This window comes from Micromys minutus, assembly GCF_963924665.1.
Source record: "Micromys minutus genome assembly, chromosome: 3".
NCBI lineage: Eukaryota > Metazoa > Chordata > Mammalia > Rodentia > Muridae > Micromys > Micromys minutus.
The window spans coordinates 91,048,659-91,063,294 of NC_137972.1; positions in this window are offsets into that span (position 1 = coordinate 91,048,659).

The following is a 14,636-nucleotide window of genomic DNA, read 5'->3' on the forward strand; positions in this document are numbered from 1 at the left end:
ATCTTTGGCTCTAGAGCTGGTTCTAGTACAGTGCCGGGAAGACCAGCACAGGGCCTAGATGGGTCAAGTGGGAGGGACTGTGGAGGCAGATTCATGGATCCAACCTCCACCAGCCCACTACTAGTTTGTCATAGATGCCTATGTACTTCTTCCAAAAATGGAATGGGACCACCTGACACATTTTGAACCCAGTGCTTTGCAAGGATCACTAATCCGTTAGCCTAGCATGAGGCCTGTGGGGTGTTGGGCATTCTCCAGTTCCTCCAGAGCAAGGGTTGTCTCAGACTCTTTTGCTTGTTGCCCTGACCTTTCTGTACTGCCCAGACCATTGTGTGGCTGTCACCTGGAGTACTGGCTGCCACCTCTGAAGCTTTTCAAAACCCTCCCTGGACACCGAGGCTGAACCTACCTACCAGAACCATTGAGCTGCGTGTCCTCAAGCATGGGCCCCAGCAGAGCTGAGCTGAGCCTTCCTGGTCCCCACCCCACCACAGCCGGCTGGGATGGCTGTCTGGCCTGAGGGGTGGGGGTGGGGTGGGGGTGTGAGAGAGTCTGGGAGGAGGGGAGCAGTATAGCCCCGCTCCAATTTCTCCGGTCAGCTGAGCACAACTTTCCATTCGAGTGTATTCATGCAGCGGCTGATTGAGCTCTGCAGTGTCACGGAGGACTCGGCAGGAGGGGGTAGGCAGAGCCAGGCTGACAGAAGCTATACCACATACCACACACACAGACACATACAGAGACACACAGACACAGACATACACACAGACACATACACAGACAAACACAGAGACACACAGACACATACACAGACACACATAACAGACACACACACACACAGAGAGACACACATACACAGATACACACAGACACACACATAGACACACACAGAGACACACAGACAAACATACACAGACACACACAGAGACACAGAGACAGGAAGATACACACACACACACAAAGACACACAGATATACATACACAGACACAGTCACAGACACACAGATACATACAGACACAGACACAGAGACACAGACACACACAGAGAGACACAGACACACACAGAGAGACACAGACACACGCGCGCGCACACACACACACACACACACACACACACGTGCATGAACCTGCCACCAGAATCATTTCCCAACACCTCTAGATCTTTCCTACCCAACACAGAGCTGGTCTTTCTCCTCTGCCCCTTACAGAGTCTACACCAGTTCTCAAAAACAATGCAAGCATCCTTCCTCCCTGCGGTGCTCTCTCCAGGATGTTCATGCTCCAAGCCTGCGTGGATGCACACGGAAACCGTCCAATCCTAAAATCTTCCTCCCACAGAGCTATCCAGACTCAGACCACAATAGAATTGCACACTTGTGCTGAACATCATTAGCACCCACACACTGGTGGTACACACACTTGTGCTGAACATCATTAGCACTCACACACTGGTGGTACATAGTCTGTTGTATGTAAAGGTTGGTGACTCACCAAAGTTCATACATAGGAGAAGCTGCAGAAACATGACCCATTTATTGAGGACACAGCCATGGCATAGTCAGACAGAGGTTATTGAAGGAACCTTAAGACACGTGATGACATACTAGCCAACCCAAAGCCGGTAGCTGTACCCTGCAGTCCCTGCCCTTCACTACACGGCCTGTCTGGAAACCCCAGACTTCTTTTCCACTTCCAGAGGGGCTCCCTGCAAACCTCTAGATATAGAGGAGGCAGGTGGCGCACTATAAACCCCAGAGCAGAAGCCCCTGTTTTGAAACTCCCCTCCCTCCAGGTGCCTAGGTATGCTATTCTGCAGAGCAACAAAGGGCCCCAGAACATCACAGAAAACATTACAGTGAGGAGGTTGAATGAAGAGAGAAGAGAGGTGAACGGAAACAAACAAACAAACAAACAAAAAAAAAGTAGCTAGACACATGCCTGTATTCCATGCAGAGGCAGGAGGATTACCACAAGTTCAAGGCTAGCCTGGTTATAGTGACACTGTTTAAAAAAAAAGAAAAGAAATGAAATGAAATGAAAAAAAAAGAAAGGAAAAGAAAAAAGGGCCAGGATCACTTAGAAAACTCTAGAAACACCAGCCAGACCAAGCTGGGTTAGAGGAACCGTGTGGCTGAGGAACAGAACAGTTTAGTATTTCCCAGAGCATCAGGGAGGACCTAACTCAGGGCCAGCTTGACTTGGGAGCTGAACTGAGCACTTGCTGCATGTATGTGAGACAGCCTGAACTCCCGAAGTGTGCATTCCCCTTGGGAGGTGATTGCAGTTCAGACATCTTCCTCTGCCCCAGAAGACCTCCCCCAGGAAAGCCCAGCAACCCCTTCCTGTACTGGGCAGCAGCCTTGCCAATGAGCTCTCTATACCCACTCTCCAGCAAGCAGCGAGCAGACAGAAGTTTCCTACAATGGGCAGTTATGGCTCACACTCTTCTCTTCAGGGTTGAGGGGCCCAACAGCATCACACAGAAGCACGGTTGACCTAACCTTGTTTTGTAAATAAGCCTGCACCTCCTTCACATTGCATTTATATAAACACGGTCTTTAAGGAAATGAAGTGGAGCTTTAACCCAAAGGAAGCTAATTCAGACCCTGGGATTTTACCAGAAGTGTCAAAAACTGGAATTACAGACCAGTCCTGTACACGTGTGTTTACATCTCTTCTGGATGTGTTCACCCCGCAACACCCAGGAGACCCCTGGCTGGTCAGAGAGGAAGAGGATAGGGATTGACTTATCAGAGCAGGAGAGGAGCCAGGCTCAAACTGGCTGAGAAAGTGCATCCTATACAGAGCATTAGTATCTAAAGATAACGGTGGGACTTGGGACCAGGGGTGAGTGCCCTGAGGCTTTTCAAATCCCTGGATGTTAAGGGCCTGTTGGCAGGGTCAGGGGGTGAGAAGGTGTCCAGGAATCTACAAATAAAGCGGGAGGTGAGGTCTGGATGTGAGGTCTGGTGGGTGGGAGGCAGTCAGTCCCCTGGGATCAGATGTTTTGTTAGTCCTGCTTGGAGCTCTTGCTAGCTACCCCCCCATTCTCTGGTTCAGACTGTGGAGGGTGCTGTGGTCCAGCCCTGGCCTCTCCAGGCCTAACTCCTGGGAATGCGGTCATAGCATAGCATGATCTGTCCTCTCGCCCCTTGAAGCCTGGGCTGCCTCCAGCGATGGTCCAAGCCTGTGCCTGAGGTTGGCTTTGGAGACCTTCCAGGACTGAGCAGGCTTTAGTTTGTTGGATTTTGAGATGAATATTTACCATCATAATTAATTTGCAACTATTATTTAACAGCCATTCTTAGCCTTTTAATGAGTGAGCTCGCCTAATTATGGGCACAGTGCACGCTTAGCCTCTACAGAAATAGAGTGCTGTGGCCCCCTGCCTGCCCTCACCTCCTCTGCACCCCAGCACCCTCATCTCCTCTGCACCGCGGCGCCCCCTGCCTGCCCTCACCTCCTCTGCACCCTGGCCAGGTCCAGCTGAGACAGATCAAGGGTATGGAAAACCTTGACTGCAGGTTGCAGCAACAGCTATCTCTTTGTGGATGCATCTGAACCTAAGAGGTTTTGATAAGAAGCAAAGATGTAGTGAAACTCAGAAAGGACAACGACTCGGCCACTGTCACACAGCTGCCCTTACACACTCAATGTCCCAACACCAGTCTTTCTTCTTAGGGCTACTGGTAGCCCAGAAAACAGATTTCTAAGATCCTTCGCTGGCACTTAAGACCGAGCAAAATTGAAAGCAAGGAGCTGAGTAGGTCAGGGTGTGGCTTGTCACAGGCACTTGACTCTTGTGTGTTGAGGTGTTGGGGGGGGTTGGTTCTGCAAGAGACTGGCTCCTAAGTACCTACTTAGGAACTGATGTTTGAAGAGTCCCTAACCAGAGGCTAAAAGCAGCCATTCCTACCAAGGCCCTAGATCAATAGAGCCAGTTCCACTCCGAGAGAGGATAGACCTCAGCTTGATGTGTCAGAGTGTCCCCGTGGGCTGGGCCCAAGAGTGTGTGAAGTGGATGCATGATGGGTAAGATAATGTTGGGTAAGATAAATATGCATTCTACTCAGGGGACACACCCACATACAGATGTGCCTAGGATTTTATTCAAAGGCATGGAGGCTGGGCATCTGGCTCAGCCTAAAAATATCACCTACATTCCGTGAGAACAGAGAGAAGAGAGTCAAGTGGGGTCCAGGCGTGCCTTCAGGTTGCTTACAGTTGATTGGCAGGGACAGTTGGGACCTTGCACAGAGGATGTGTGGCGATGGAGAAAGGAAAGGATAATATTGATCCAGACAAACAGATTGGATCCAGTGGAGGGGATGCCAGGCGGGCAGAGCAGACCCAGGGTGTGGAGGGAGCCCTGGCTACAGAAGGCGCAGGACTGGTTCCTGGCGACTGTAGGGTGTTGCCATGGGGTGTGGAGAAGCTGACAGTTGAGTCATTGCGGAGAACACATGAGGTTAGGTTCAAGGCCCCAGCAAACTCTCTAGTCTTGACCCCATACCCATTGGGCAGCCAGCACAGCCCCAGTAGAAGCTCAAAGGACCATCCTCAGAGGCTGTCTCTAGTTTGTGGACTTATGACTTAATGGCCCTGGATCTCCACTTCCTGTGACTTCAAGAAATATGGAGGATGTCAGCCTTTTACTCCTAAGCTGGCCTAAGAGGAGTTTTGTTAGCCTGTCAAACTCTGAGTATTGTTGGACAAGCCACTCCCTACCCAGAGTAGGAATCTTCACTGGGTCTGTCTCCTGCCTTCATTCCACTGTGCTGGGACGTGGAGGAGGCGCCAGGATGCCGGCCCCTGAGGGGTGTCCTCAGTCACTGCAGTGGCTGAGTAGGCGAGTGTACTAAGTAATTGGGAGTATGGCTCCTGCCAAGGATTGGCAGGTCAGAGGTGGGTCGGGGGTGGGGCAGGAAACTCAGAACTCAGCAGACTGGGGCTGAGCTCTGCCTGGCTTCTGTGTACCCAGCTTTCCGCAAACTGATTCTCAGGTTGGCCGACTGCCTCCAGGGATAGAGACAGCCCAGTGCCCAGTCTTTCTGGTTTGTCACCACTAGAATTTTAGAAGGACTTTCTAGAAGTCAGCAACCCCGCTCAGGCTTGGAGAACATGTTATGAAGTGAGGGTGGGTTTTGAATCCCAGAGTGGACAGGGTTGAAGCCAAGTTTCTGGGCTTTTTATCCTGACATTTCCACTGCACTCCAGGATCTCCTGACCTCACACTCAGTTGGCACCCAACAAAGCCAACTCCTTGTAATTGTCTAGTGCCCGTGTGTGTGTGTGTGTGTGTGTGTGTGTGTGTGTGTGTGTGTCTGTGTGTGTGTGTGTGTGTGTATGTGTGTGTGTGTGTGTATGTGTGTGTGTTTGTGTGTGGGGGGGAGAGAGAGAGACAGAGAGAGAGAGAGACACACACAGAGAAAGACAGGGGTGGGAAGCGAGCTTAGGAGCTGTAATATAGGAGGCTCAGCTTCCAATGTCATTCTCAGGAATGGAAAGAGGCAACCGGGAAAGGGTGGAGGCAGGCTCAGATGCTGCCAGAGTCCAGTGCTTGACACCAAAAAAAAAAAAAAAAAAAAAGGAACAGAGAAGACAGGACACTGTGTGGCTTTCCTGGAGGTGGGAAGGCAGGGAGAGCCCAGAAAGCTGCAGGTCGAGAATTTTCCGGATAATATTTGAATTTGTATTATCTGGAGACCCGAAGAAATTGGTCTTCTCTATAACTCAAGGAGCATCCAAAACGTTCTCGGGGGCTCTCAGTCCTTCTCCCGGTTTGCACGGACGTCTTTCTGCGCTGCTGTTCGGTTTTCTGCGTGCCAAACTCAAGAGTCCAGGCAGACGACAGAGTGCAGGAACATTAGCGGGTTTTTGCTGCCACCTCGTGGCCGTGGCGCGCAGCATCTGAGCTGGCGGGGGCGGGGGTGGGCTGCAGCTTGCTGTATTTCTCCTCACCCAGATTCTTGTAGACTGTTTTATTTTCCAATGGGTCTTTTCTTTTTTTTAAATTCGGGTAAAAAACAATCCTGGGAAACACTAACCTTTGCTTTAAAGACCCTACCTACCCTGGCGTGTGTGACTTTCTAGCCCTTACCTGAGCCTGTAAGCCTCACGCAGAGGCTTCTTTCTCCCACACTATTAACTTCTGCCCACATCTTCGGCACCCCAGGTATATATGACATATCTTCCTCAGATATATCTTCCTCAGTGACTGGTGGGAAGCCATCACTGCTTGCAGAGGGCCAGGCTTGATGGTACACACAGGGAACAGTTGATGGCAACCTAGCCCTGCCGTCATAGTTTTATGAAAGCAGAGCAAAGAAACACCGGAGTTCTCATTTAAAGTAATGAACCAAACAATGAGAAGGAGGGACCCCAAAAGAGGACGATCGAAGGAGATTGTGACCCGGAGTTTTCAAGGCTAGAGAGGAAACACAGACAACGTGGGGCTTGTTCAGAAGTGAAATGCGCTGTGCACTGTGTGGAAATCTTGTCTCTTAGAGGTACCGCTGGTCTGACGGTGAAGCCAGTGCCCTCCTCCGGTAACACAGCCAGCTTTTGCCTAATGAACCGAGTGTGTTAGAGATAAAGGGACCTTTGGAAGCCCTCCGATCTCCATCTAAATGGGTAAGGAAACCACCCATGCCTATGGTGAAGCCTTGGTCCTTAAGTTCACAGCCAGTTCAGTGGTCCTTAACTCTACAGAGTACAATGTCGAGGAGGCCTCCAAAGCGGTTCTTGGTAGGAGGCTCGTGGAGGGCAGGGCTGTTCTCTTTCACCTCTTTCTTCTTCCTCCTCTTCTTCCTTTTCTTCTCCCTCCTCCTCTTCTGCTTGTTGTTCTTGTTCTTGGCTTGCTGGGTTTTCTCTTATGCCACACACACTCAGATCCCCAATCTTTTCTCCACACATCCAAAACTCAAAAGGTTTTGGTTTTTATTGTGTGTTGGGTATGGCTTCTGCCGAAAAGATTTAGCAGTAAAGTTGGCCTAAACTGTCTGAAGCTATTCAGAGTCCACTATTTAACCACTTGGCATGGGTATTAGATACTCCCCTGCAGGAGGATCAATGCAATGAATTCGGGCAGTGCTCCCGACCCACCAACGTGATAAACAATGTATGAACCATTTCCTCTTTTTTCCTTCGTGCCCCTCTTGAGATCAAATCCGGGGTCTCACACATGCTAAGCACTCTAAAATAGAGCTTTATTTCACCCCAAATGGGACCTTTCTAAAACCCCCACACTTTTGGATTTGCAGATCCTTGAGCAAAGGAATTGTGCTCTACTGAACCGAGCTCATGTTGTCTATGGATGGAGAGGTTGGTGGTGGGAATGGAAATCGGAGGAGCTGGGATTTAGTCATGACACTAAACCACATAGGGTAAGAGAAGCCAGGTTGGCTGTGGGACAGAGTGACAGAGCCTGTGGAAAGCTGGTGGCACTGGGGAAGACAGCCCCCCACTCAAGTGAGGAGCTTGATTTCTATACAAGCTAGGGAAAGCAGATAAATCCTGGCTCCCAGCATTGAATCAACATTTTGGGATCTGTTCTGCTATCGTGGGCTTGGGAGGATTTGCCCAACTCCTGTCTCTCAAAAGCCCGTTCTCCTCACTTAATCACCTGGTCCCAAACTCACAGAGATCTGCCTGCCTCTGCCTCCCGGGTGTCGAGATGAAAGGTGTGTGCCGCCATGACTAGAGTCCAGAATCACTTTCTACTATGTATTTCCTGGTGAGTTTAGGTGCCAAGTATTGTCACCACCTATCATCTAGGTGACGTTCCAGATCCCAGGTTGCCTGCAAGAGGAAGGCAATAAGTTCCCAAAGAATAACAGGTCCTGTTCTCAACTCCTGGGGTCAGGTACCAAGCCCTGCCTTCCCTACTCTCTGATCAGCCCAGACAAATGGGCAGGTCTCTGACTGTGGTTTGGTAACTAAGTCTTCAAACGGTCCTCCGATCCTGTGAGCACAGGTTTCATCCTGCCTGCCTTTCTCTAACTGGATGTCCACTCTCTCGAGACAAAGAAGATAGATTTTTCAGCTGGTGGTCAACTTGGAAGTTCCATGCTAGGGTGGCCGAAAGGCCACCATGAAAGGCCAGGAAGGAGTCTGGTGTGTTTCATTATTTGGCCACAGACTTTAGGTCTGAAGTTAACACTGTCATAGCCAAGGCCTTTGGGAGCCATCCTGGGTGAGCTTTGCCCGTTGGACACTATCTTCCCAACAAAAGAAACAGAAATTTCCCTTTACACTCAAGTGAGCTCTACAACGCTTCTTCCTCGCAGGACAAGGATTTGAAAGATGGGAATGGAGGAAAAAATACTCAAGGATCGTTTCTCCATTTGCTTTTTATGTGCTGGAGCTGTAATGAAGTACCCATAGCAACAGTAATCATTTTAATATCGTTAGGTGTCCAGTCAGTGAAGTTGTATATCTGCCAACACTGTCTAGTTAGTCTCAATATCCCAAACAACTTCAGAGGTCGTTTCCCGTGCACCCCCTTCTCCTTCCCAGATCCCAACACCCATCAATCTATGCTTGTCTTCACGGCAAACCCCTCCCTGATTGGATCATGCTGTATTCAGCCTCTGGGTCTGGCTTCTTACGAGGCCCATTCACTCCTAATGCACATCATCTCATTTTACGGCTAAATGCTATCCCATTACACGGATGTGTTTCGTCCGGCTCACATCTCTACCATGAAATATCCGACACAAGTTATTGATGGAGTCAAATAAGTCTGCTCTAGCCCATGTTGCTGGAGGTTCACATCTCCCCAGAGGCCCGAGGCTCTTGGTGAGTCTCATTGCTTTGGTGAGATTAGAGTCATGGTGAGAATTTGTGTTAGAATAAGTACTCACAGAACAAAGGAAGATGAAAGAGACGGAGGGGCAACTGGGTCCCATAACCCTCTTCAAGGATATGTTTGCCTCTAACCCTAAGGACCTCTGCCTAGGCCTACCTCCTAAAGAGCCGCAGCATTGCCCAGCAACACCTCCGTGAAAGCCAACCCTTTAATACCCAGACTTATGGATGTATATGTTAAGGTCATACAGTTAAACCACATCCTGTTTATCATTTTAAAAAGAGATTTATTTATTTTTGTTTTATGCGTCAGGGTATTTTCTTTGAGGGATATCTGTGCACTGTGGGCATGAAGTGCCCACTGAGGCTGGAGGGGGGTCCTGGGTCCTTTGGAACTGAAGTTATAGACTGTTTTGAGTTGTCCTATGAGTGCTGGAAACCAAACCCCCAAACCTTTGCAAGAGCAAAAAGTGTTCTTAATGGCTGAGCCATCTCTCCAGCCCCCCCTATTAACTTATTTATCGATGAAATTATATTATTAGTAGTGCTAGTATTAGTATTACCATTGTCTCCTCAGAGTTGGCCAGAGGTAGGGGGGAACATGCTGGACCACATATTCATAGGGCCATTGGCAGTTGGAGTTTTTGGCAGCTTTTCCTGGCACACCCTTGTTATGCCCAACAAATATTCATAAAGCATATTTGATCTCAGATGGAAAAGAAGAGATGGGCGTGTCAAGCAGCCCAAGGACACTTGGAGCTAGGGGCAGAGGTGGTAACAGAGACCTGCCTGTAACAGCCTGGGAGCATCCTCTTCTCCCTGTGTCCCATCCGTTGCCCTCTGTCCCCTCTCTTTATTGCAGAGCCCAGGAATAAATGCATCCTTAACCATCAATGGGAAGAAGGAGTTTTGTGAATAAAAGCTTCAAAGCTGGCAAAACAAAGTGGGTTTCCCTCAGGAAAGTCAGTGGTTCAGCTTCCAGATCTCATACTAAATTCTTACCCAAAACTCTTATATGGAAGCAGCCTCTTCCCAGTCTGGACCTTCTTTCTTGCTTTCAAAAATTCACTCCTTGACCCCAGATCTTCAGATCACTTGACTCCAGGTCTGCCATGTGGCATAGCCTCAGGGTCCTTCACCTCACTGGATGTCTTGGAGGAGAATCCTCTATAAGGAAGCCCCAGTGTGTCTGATTTTGAACCTGGACATAAAGACACTGGATTTTCATGACACTCTGCAGGCACCCAGCTGGGTTTCAGTGCCCTCTACCCATCTTATCTTCACGCTGTCCTGGGAAGGTAATTTTTTTGTCTCAGTTTTCAAATGAGAAAAAGCAAGGACCAGGGAAATCGAAAGATGCTTGCTCACCATCTCTGTCTGTCATCTCTGAGTCACCCAGCATTAGAGGAAGGGGTTTTAGCACAGAATGTCCTCCATCCTTTCTTTTAGAAAGGGTGTAAGCTGTGAGGGAGGGAGAGAGAGGGAGAGAGAGAGAGAAGAAAGAGAGAAGAGAGGAGGAAGAAAGCAGAAGGGAGGGAGAGAGAGGCAGAAGTCTTTTATAAATGGGTAGCTGGAGGCTCTGAGGCTTGGGGAAGGGGCTTAGGGAGTCCCACTTTGAGGCTAACTCTGCAGAACTCCTTTTTATGAGGCTCTGTCAGAGGCTAGAATGGTGAGGGACCATCTCCTGGTCCCCCGGGTCGATCGGGGACCTCTTCCTCCCAGTTATGGGTTTCCCATCTCTGTGAGAACTTTTCTGTTTTGTGCTTGCTGCTTATTTAAAGTATCACAACACTAGAAACTTGTGTGGCAGGAGTCGGGAAGTGCACAGCCCTGGAACATCTGGGCCCCTGAGTCACTTTGAAAGTACTTAGAGACAGGGTGGGGATGGTAAGCTAAGCTGGGGAGGGTAAAGAGGAGCTTTCTGAGTCATTCTGACTATCCAAAGTAGAAGAAGCAGGCAGCCCACAGGTGGGCACAGTGGAACCACAAACAAACAAACAAAACAAAACAAACAGAAATAAGGTCTCAGAGCCAATCATACAGAGGATACAGTGCAGGGGCCAAGGCACTAGACCAACAAGGTCTCCTCATCCACACCACTTTCTTTTTGGCCTGAGTGTGGTATGGGAGCATGACTTATTTCATGGGTTGGAGGTGGAGCAGTATTGGATGCATTTCCTTATGCCCCTGGCGCCTATTACAAAACCGGGCACACATTATTGGATTAATGAGTGATTAAAGGAATAAGTATGTGCCAGAGCCATAGGTGAGGAAGCCAGGCGTCACTAGCCTACTACAGCAGGTACCTTGAGAGGTGACAGAGGGAACAGAACTTAGGTCGTGAATGATTGGACCATCCTGAACCCACAGTGCTCTGGTACCAGATGTAAGGGAAACAGCCGGCTTGCAAGGTGTAAGGACTTCACAGGCCACGCCAGGGAGTAAAGGTGACTCCTTAAGTCTCCTTCACCTCAATAAAGTCAGTTTGTAAAGAGAAAGATAATGTGTTTGGATCTCAGTGCTGGGGGCACAGTGTATGAGGGATGGGCTTGCAGTGCTTTTGGCCTGCTGTGAGGTCACCCACTATGGTTGCGTCATATGGCAGGGCAGAGCCACCTCCCTCACAGGTAAGGAATTGAAACCGAAGAACAAGGGAGTGTGGAGTCTCACAATCCCTTTCCCGGGCACACACTCCATGACCTGCGGAACAGGCCCCACCCAGCTCTATGAGGGCTTCACTAACCTAGACATGACTCTCTGGAGACCTGGCCTTTGTCACCTGGACATTTGGGAGACACTTTGTAGGGGTGAGCATCCTTGAAAACACAGCTACAGAAGTTCTGGGTGAGTGTGCTAGCAGAACCCTGGAGCAGAGGTGTCTTGGGGAGGGCTGGGAATGGAAGACTTCCTTTGCTGGAATCCGTTTGTAGTGGAAATGAGTCTTTTCCAATCCCAGCTCTAGCCATCACATTCTGACAATCTTTAACTTAACTCTCACGGGTCTCCCTCGTTAGCAAATCTGAAATACAGCCACTGAGGCTGGAGAGGTGGATCATAGGTTAAGAGCTGCTCTTGTGGAGGGCCCTGGTTAGATTCCCAGCACCCACATGTCAGCTAAAAATCCTTTCCAGGGGATCCAAAGCTCTCTTCTGACCTCTACAGGCACTGCACACATTTGGTGGCTGGACATTCATGTGGGCAAAACCACCCATACATAAATTAGATACACATAAACAGATAAACTGGGCTAGCACACACCTTTAATTTGGGCAATCCCAGGCAGAGGCAGGTGAATCTCTGAGTTTGAAGCCAGCCTGGTCTACAGTGAGAGTTCTAGGACAGCCAGGGCTACAGAGTCTCTGTCTCAAAACAAACAAACAATAAAAACAAGCAAATGCTTTTTAAAAATACAGCCATTTGGAACACAAGCACTTCAACACACAGCATGGAATGGTGTGTCGCTCAGTGGTAGAGCACTTGATCAGAAAGTGGGAGGCTTTGGGTTCAAATTCAGAGCCACAAAAAGTGTTTGAGCAGAGATGCCAGTCACCTGTGTACAAGGCTTCAGGCCCACTGGTGGTCTGTGAACATGGAAAGACATGTGTGATCCAACTGACATTCAGTGCAAGCCTTCTGTGAATGTGGTAAGACATACATGATCAAACTCGAATTCCCGCTCTCTCACGCAGACGTGGGCTGAACTGGCTTTGCAGGGTAATTTCTGATTAATGATTGTGCCCTAGGATGGCAGGTGACAAGCTTCATGAAGAGAAAAGGTTTGTTATGAGACAGGGTCTCATTATGTCTTTGCTGAACTTGACCTAATGGAGATCTACCCGCCTCTACCTCCAGAGTGCTGGAATTAGTGTGAATCACCACACCTGGCTAATTAAAACAAAAAAAAAACAAAAAATCTTGTGCTTTTGTGCTCATGTACATGTGTGTGACATGACCCAGGGTCTTTTGGAAGCCAGAGGACAGCCCTCTGGGAAGTCTGTTCTCTCCTCCTACCATGTGGATCCCAGAGACTAAAGTCATGCATCAGGCTTAGTGTCAAGTGCCTTTGCCTAAAGTGCTACTGTGCCATCACATGAACTAACCATTTTTTTGTAAGTCAGCATGTCCCTTTATAATGTCCCAGCACGCTGCCAGTGACCATTCTCATACAGGTTGTTTGTCTCCTTTCTGAGACAGAGTCTCAGTATATAGCTCCAGTTGGCCTAGGCTGGTGTCGAACTCTCAGCCATGTTTTTGTCTCAGGCTCCCAAGGTTTGGATAATGGGTGTGAACTGGAACAGTCAACCCTAGTATACTTCCGATTTGTATGCATGTGTTTGGTTCATTTAGATTTGTACTGCATGCGTGAATGCCCTTTCCAAAGAGAGGTAGACCAGGAGGCCCAGGTTTGGTTCCAATTCTGGGTATGAGCGGTGTAGTTTCCAGCACTAGTTGTCTGTTTCCCTCATCTGTAAGGGGGGCATGCTAGCACCTACCTTTCCAGAGCGGATAGAGCATTAACAAGGAGAGGCGAGCTGCCGGTAAATGCACAATAGCTGCCTGCAACAAGGCTCCAGATGTGGTGGTGTCTGCTCTAAAGTGAGTGATGTCCACTGGGACTGGAGTGGAGCCAGAGTGGGAAGCAGGGGAACATGGCTCCCACTCTTCTCCTGTCCGGCAGTGTAGCAGACATTGCCATCAGCAGGAATTCCAGGGCCAGCTCTTCTGATTCTCTGTCCTTTCGTCCACCCTACGTCAGGCAGCCAGCACTAGGCCACGACCTCCAGCCTCCCTTTTTCCCTCAGGTTAGCTCTGGCCATGTCTTCCAGCCCCGTGTCTCCATCCTGATTAGCTCTGGAAACAGAATGACTTGTTGCAGACACAAACTGAGTCTCACTTTATCACTGTTCCTTCGAGTCAACCAACCCCTTGGGCGATTGCATGGTTTGTTTGTTTGTTTGTTTGTTTGTTTTTTGCATTTTTAAAAGCCAAGGCTTGAGGACAAGGTGCAGCGGCACTCTGAGACACTACTCAGTTCTGACCCTTCTCCAGCACAGCTACACTGCCCAGCTCCCCTCAGGCCTGTTTCCCTTCCATTTTGTCTGCCTGGTGCTTATGGGGCTGGTGGTACCTTGGTTTCTCCTCCATCAGCTCTGCTGAGCTCCGTGATCTTTAGATATAGGTCCTGGTGACCAATGAGAGGCAGGGTGGGGATGGGAAGCCTGCTGCAGAACTGAGGCAGGTTCTTTTATTCTGCTGCAGTAAATATCAGGGTGGGGATGGGAAGCCTGCTGCAGAACTGAGGCAGGTTCTTTTTATTCTGCTGCAGTAAATATTAAAAGAAATAAAAACGACTTATCTCTTTGTCCCCTGTGGTCTCACTCCGCAGGCACCGCTTCTGGTACGGAGCCTCCTGCACCTCTGACTGTCAGTCCAAGCTGCCCCCTCGGTCTAACTTCTGCAGCACAACTCCCTTCCCTTGGCAGTTTTACTCCGGCTGTTACTGCTTCTGTCCCGGAATGTTTCTTTACCCCAAAACTCAACACAAAACACAACTCTATTACCCGATAGCTTTTCATACAAGTTTACATATCAAACTCTCAATCCACAAACCCTCTACACAATACGATTTCCTCAAATAGAGAAAGATATAAACTGCCCTTCTATAAGAGATAAAAGACCCATACAATCCTTAAAATGTTCATAATTACTTAACACCAACTAAGCCCACCTGGATCTAATTCATCCTTCTGGAGATCCATCTTGGAACTTCTCTCGGTCCTCCTCTCTGACCTCCGCCCTCTTTCTCTCCACCTCTCTTACCCCTCCCA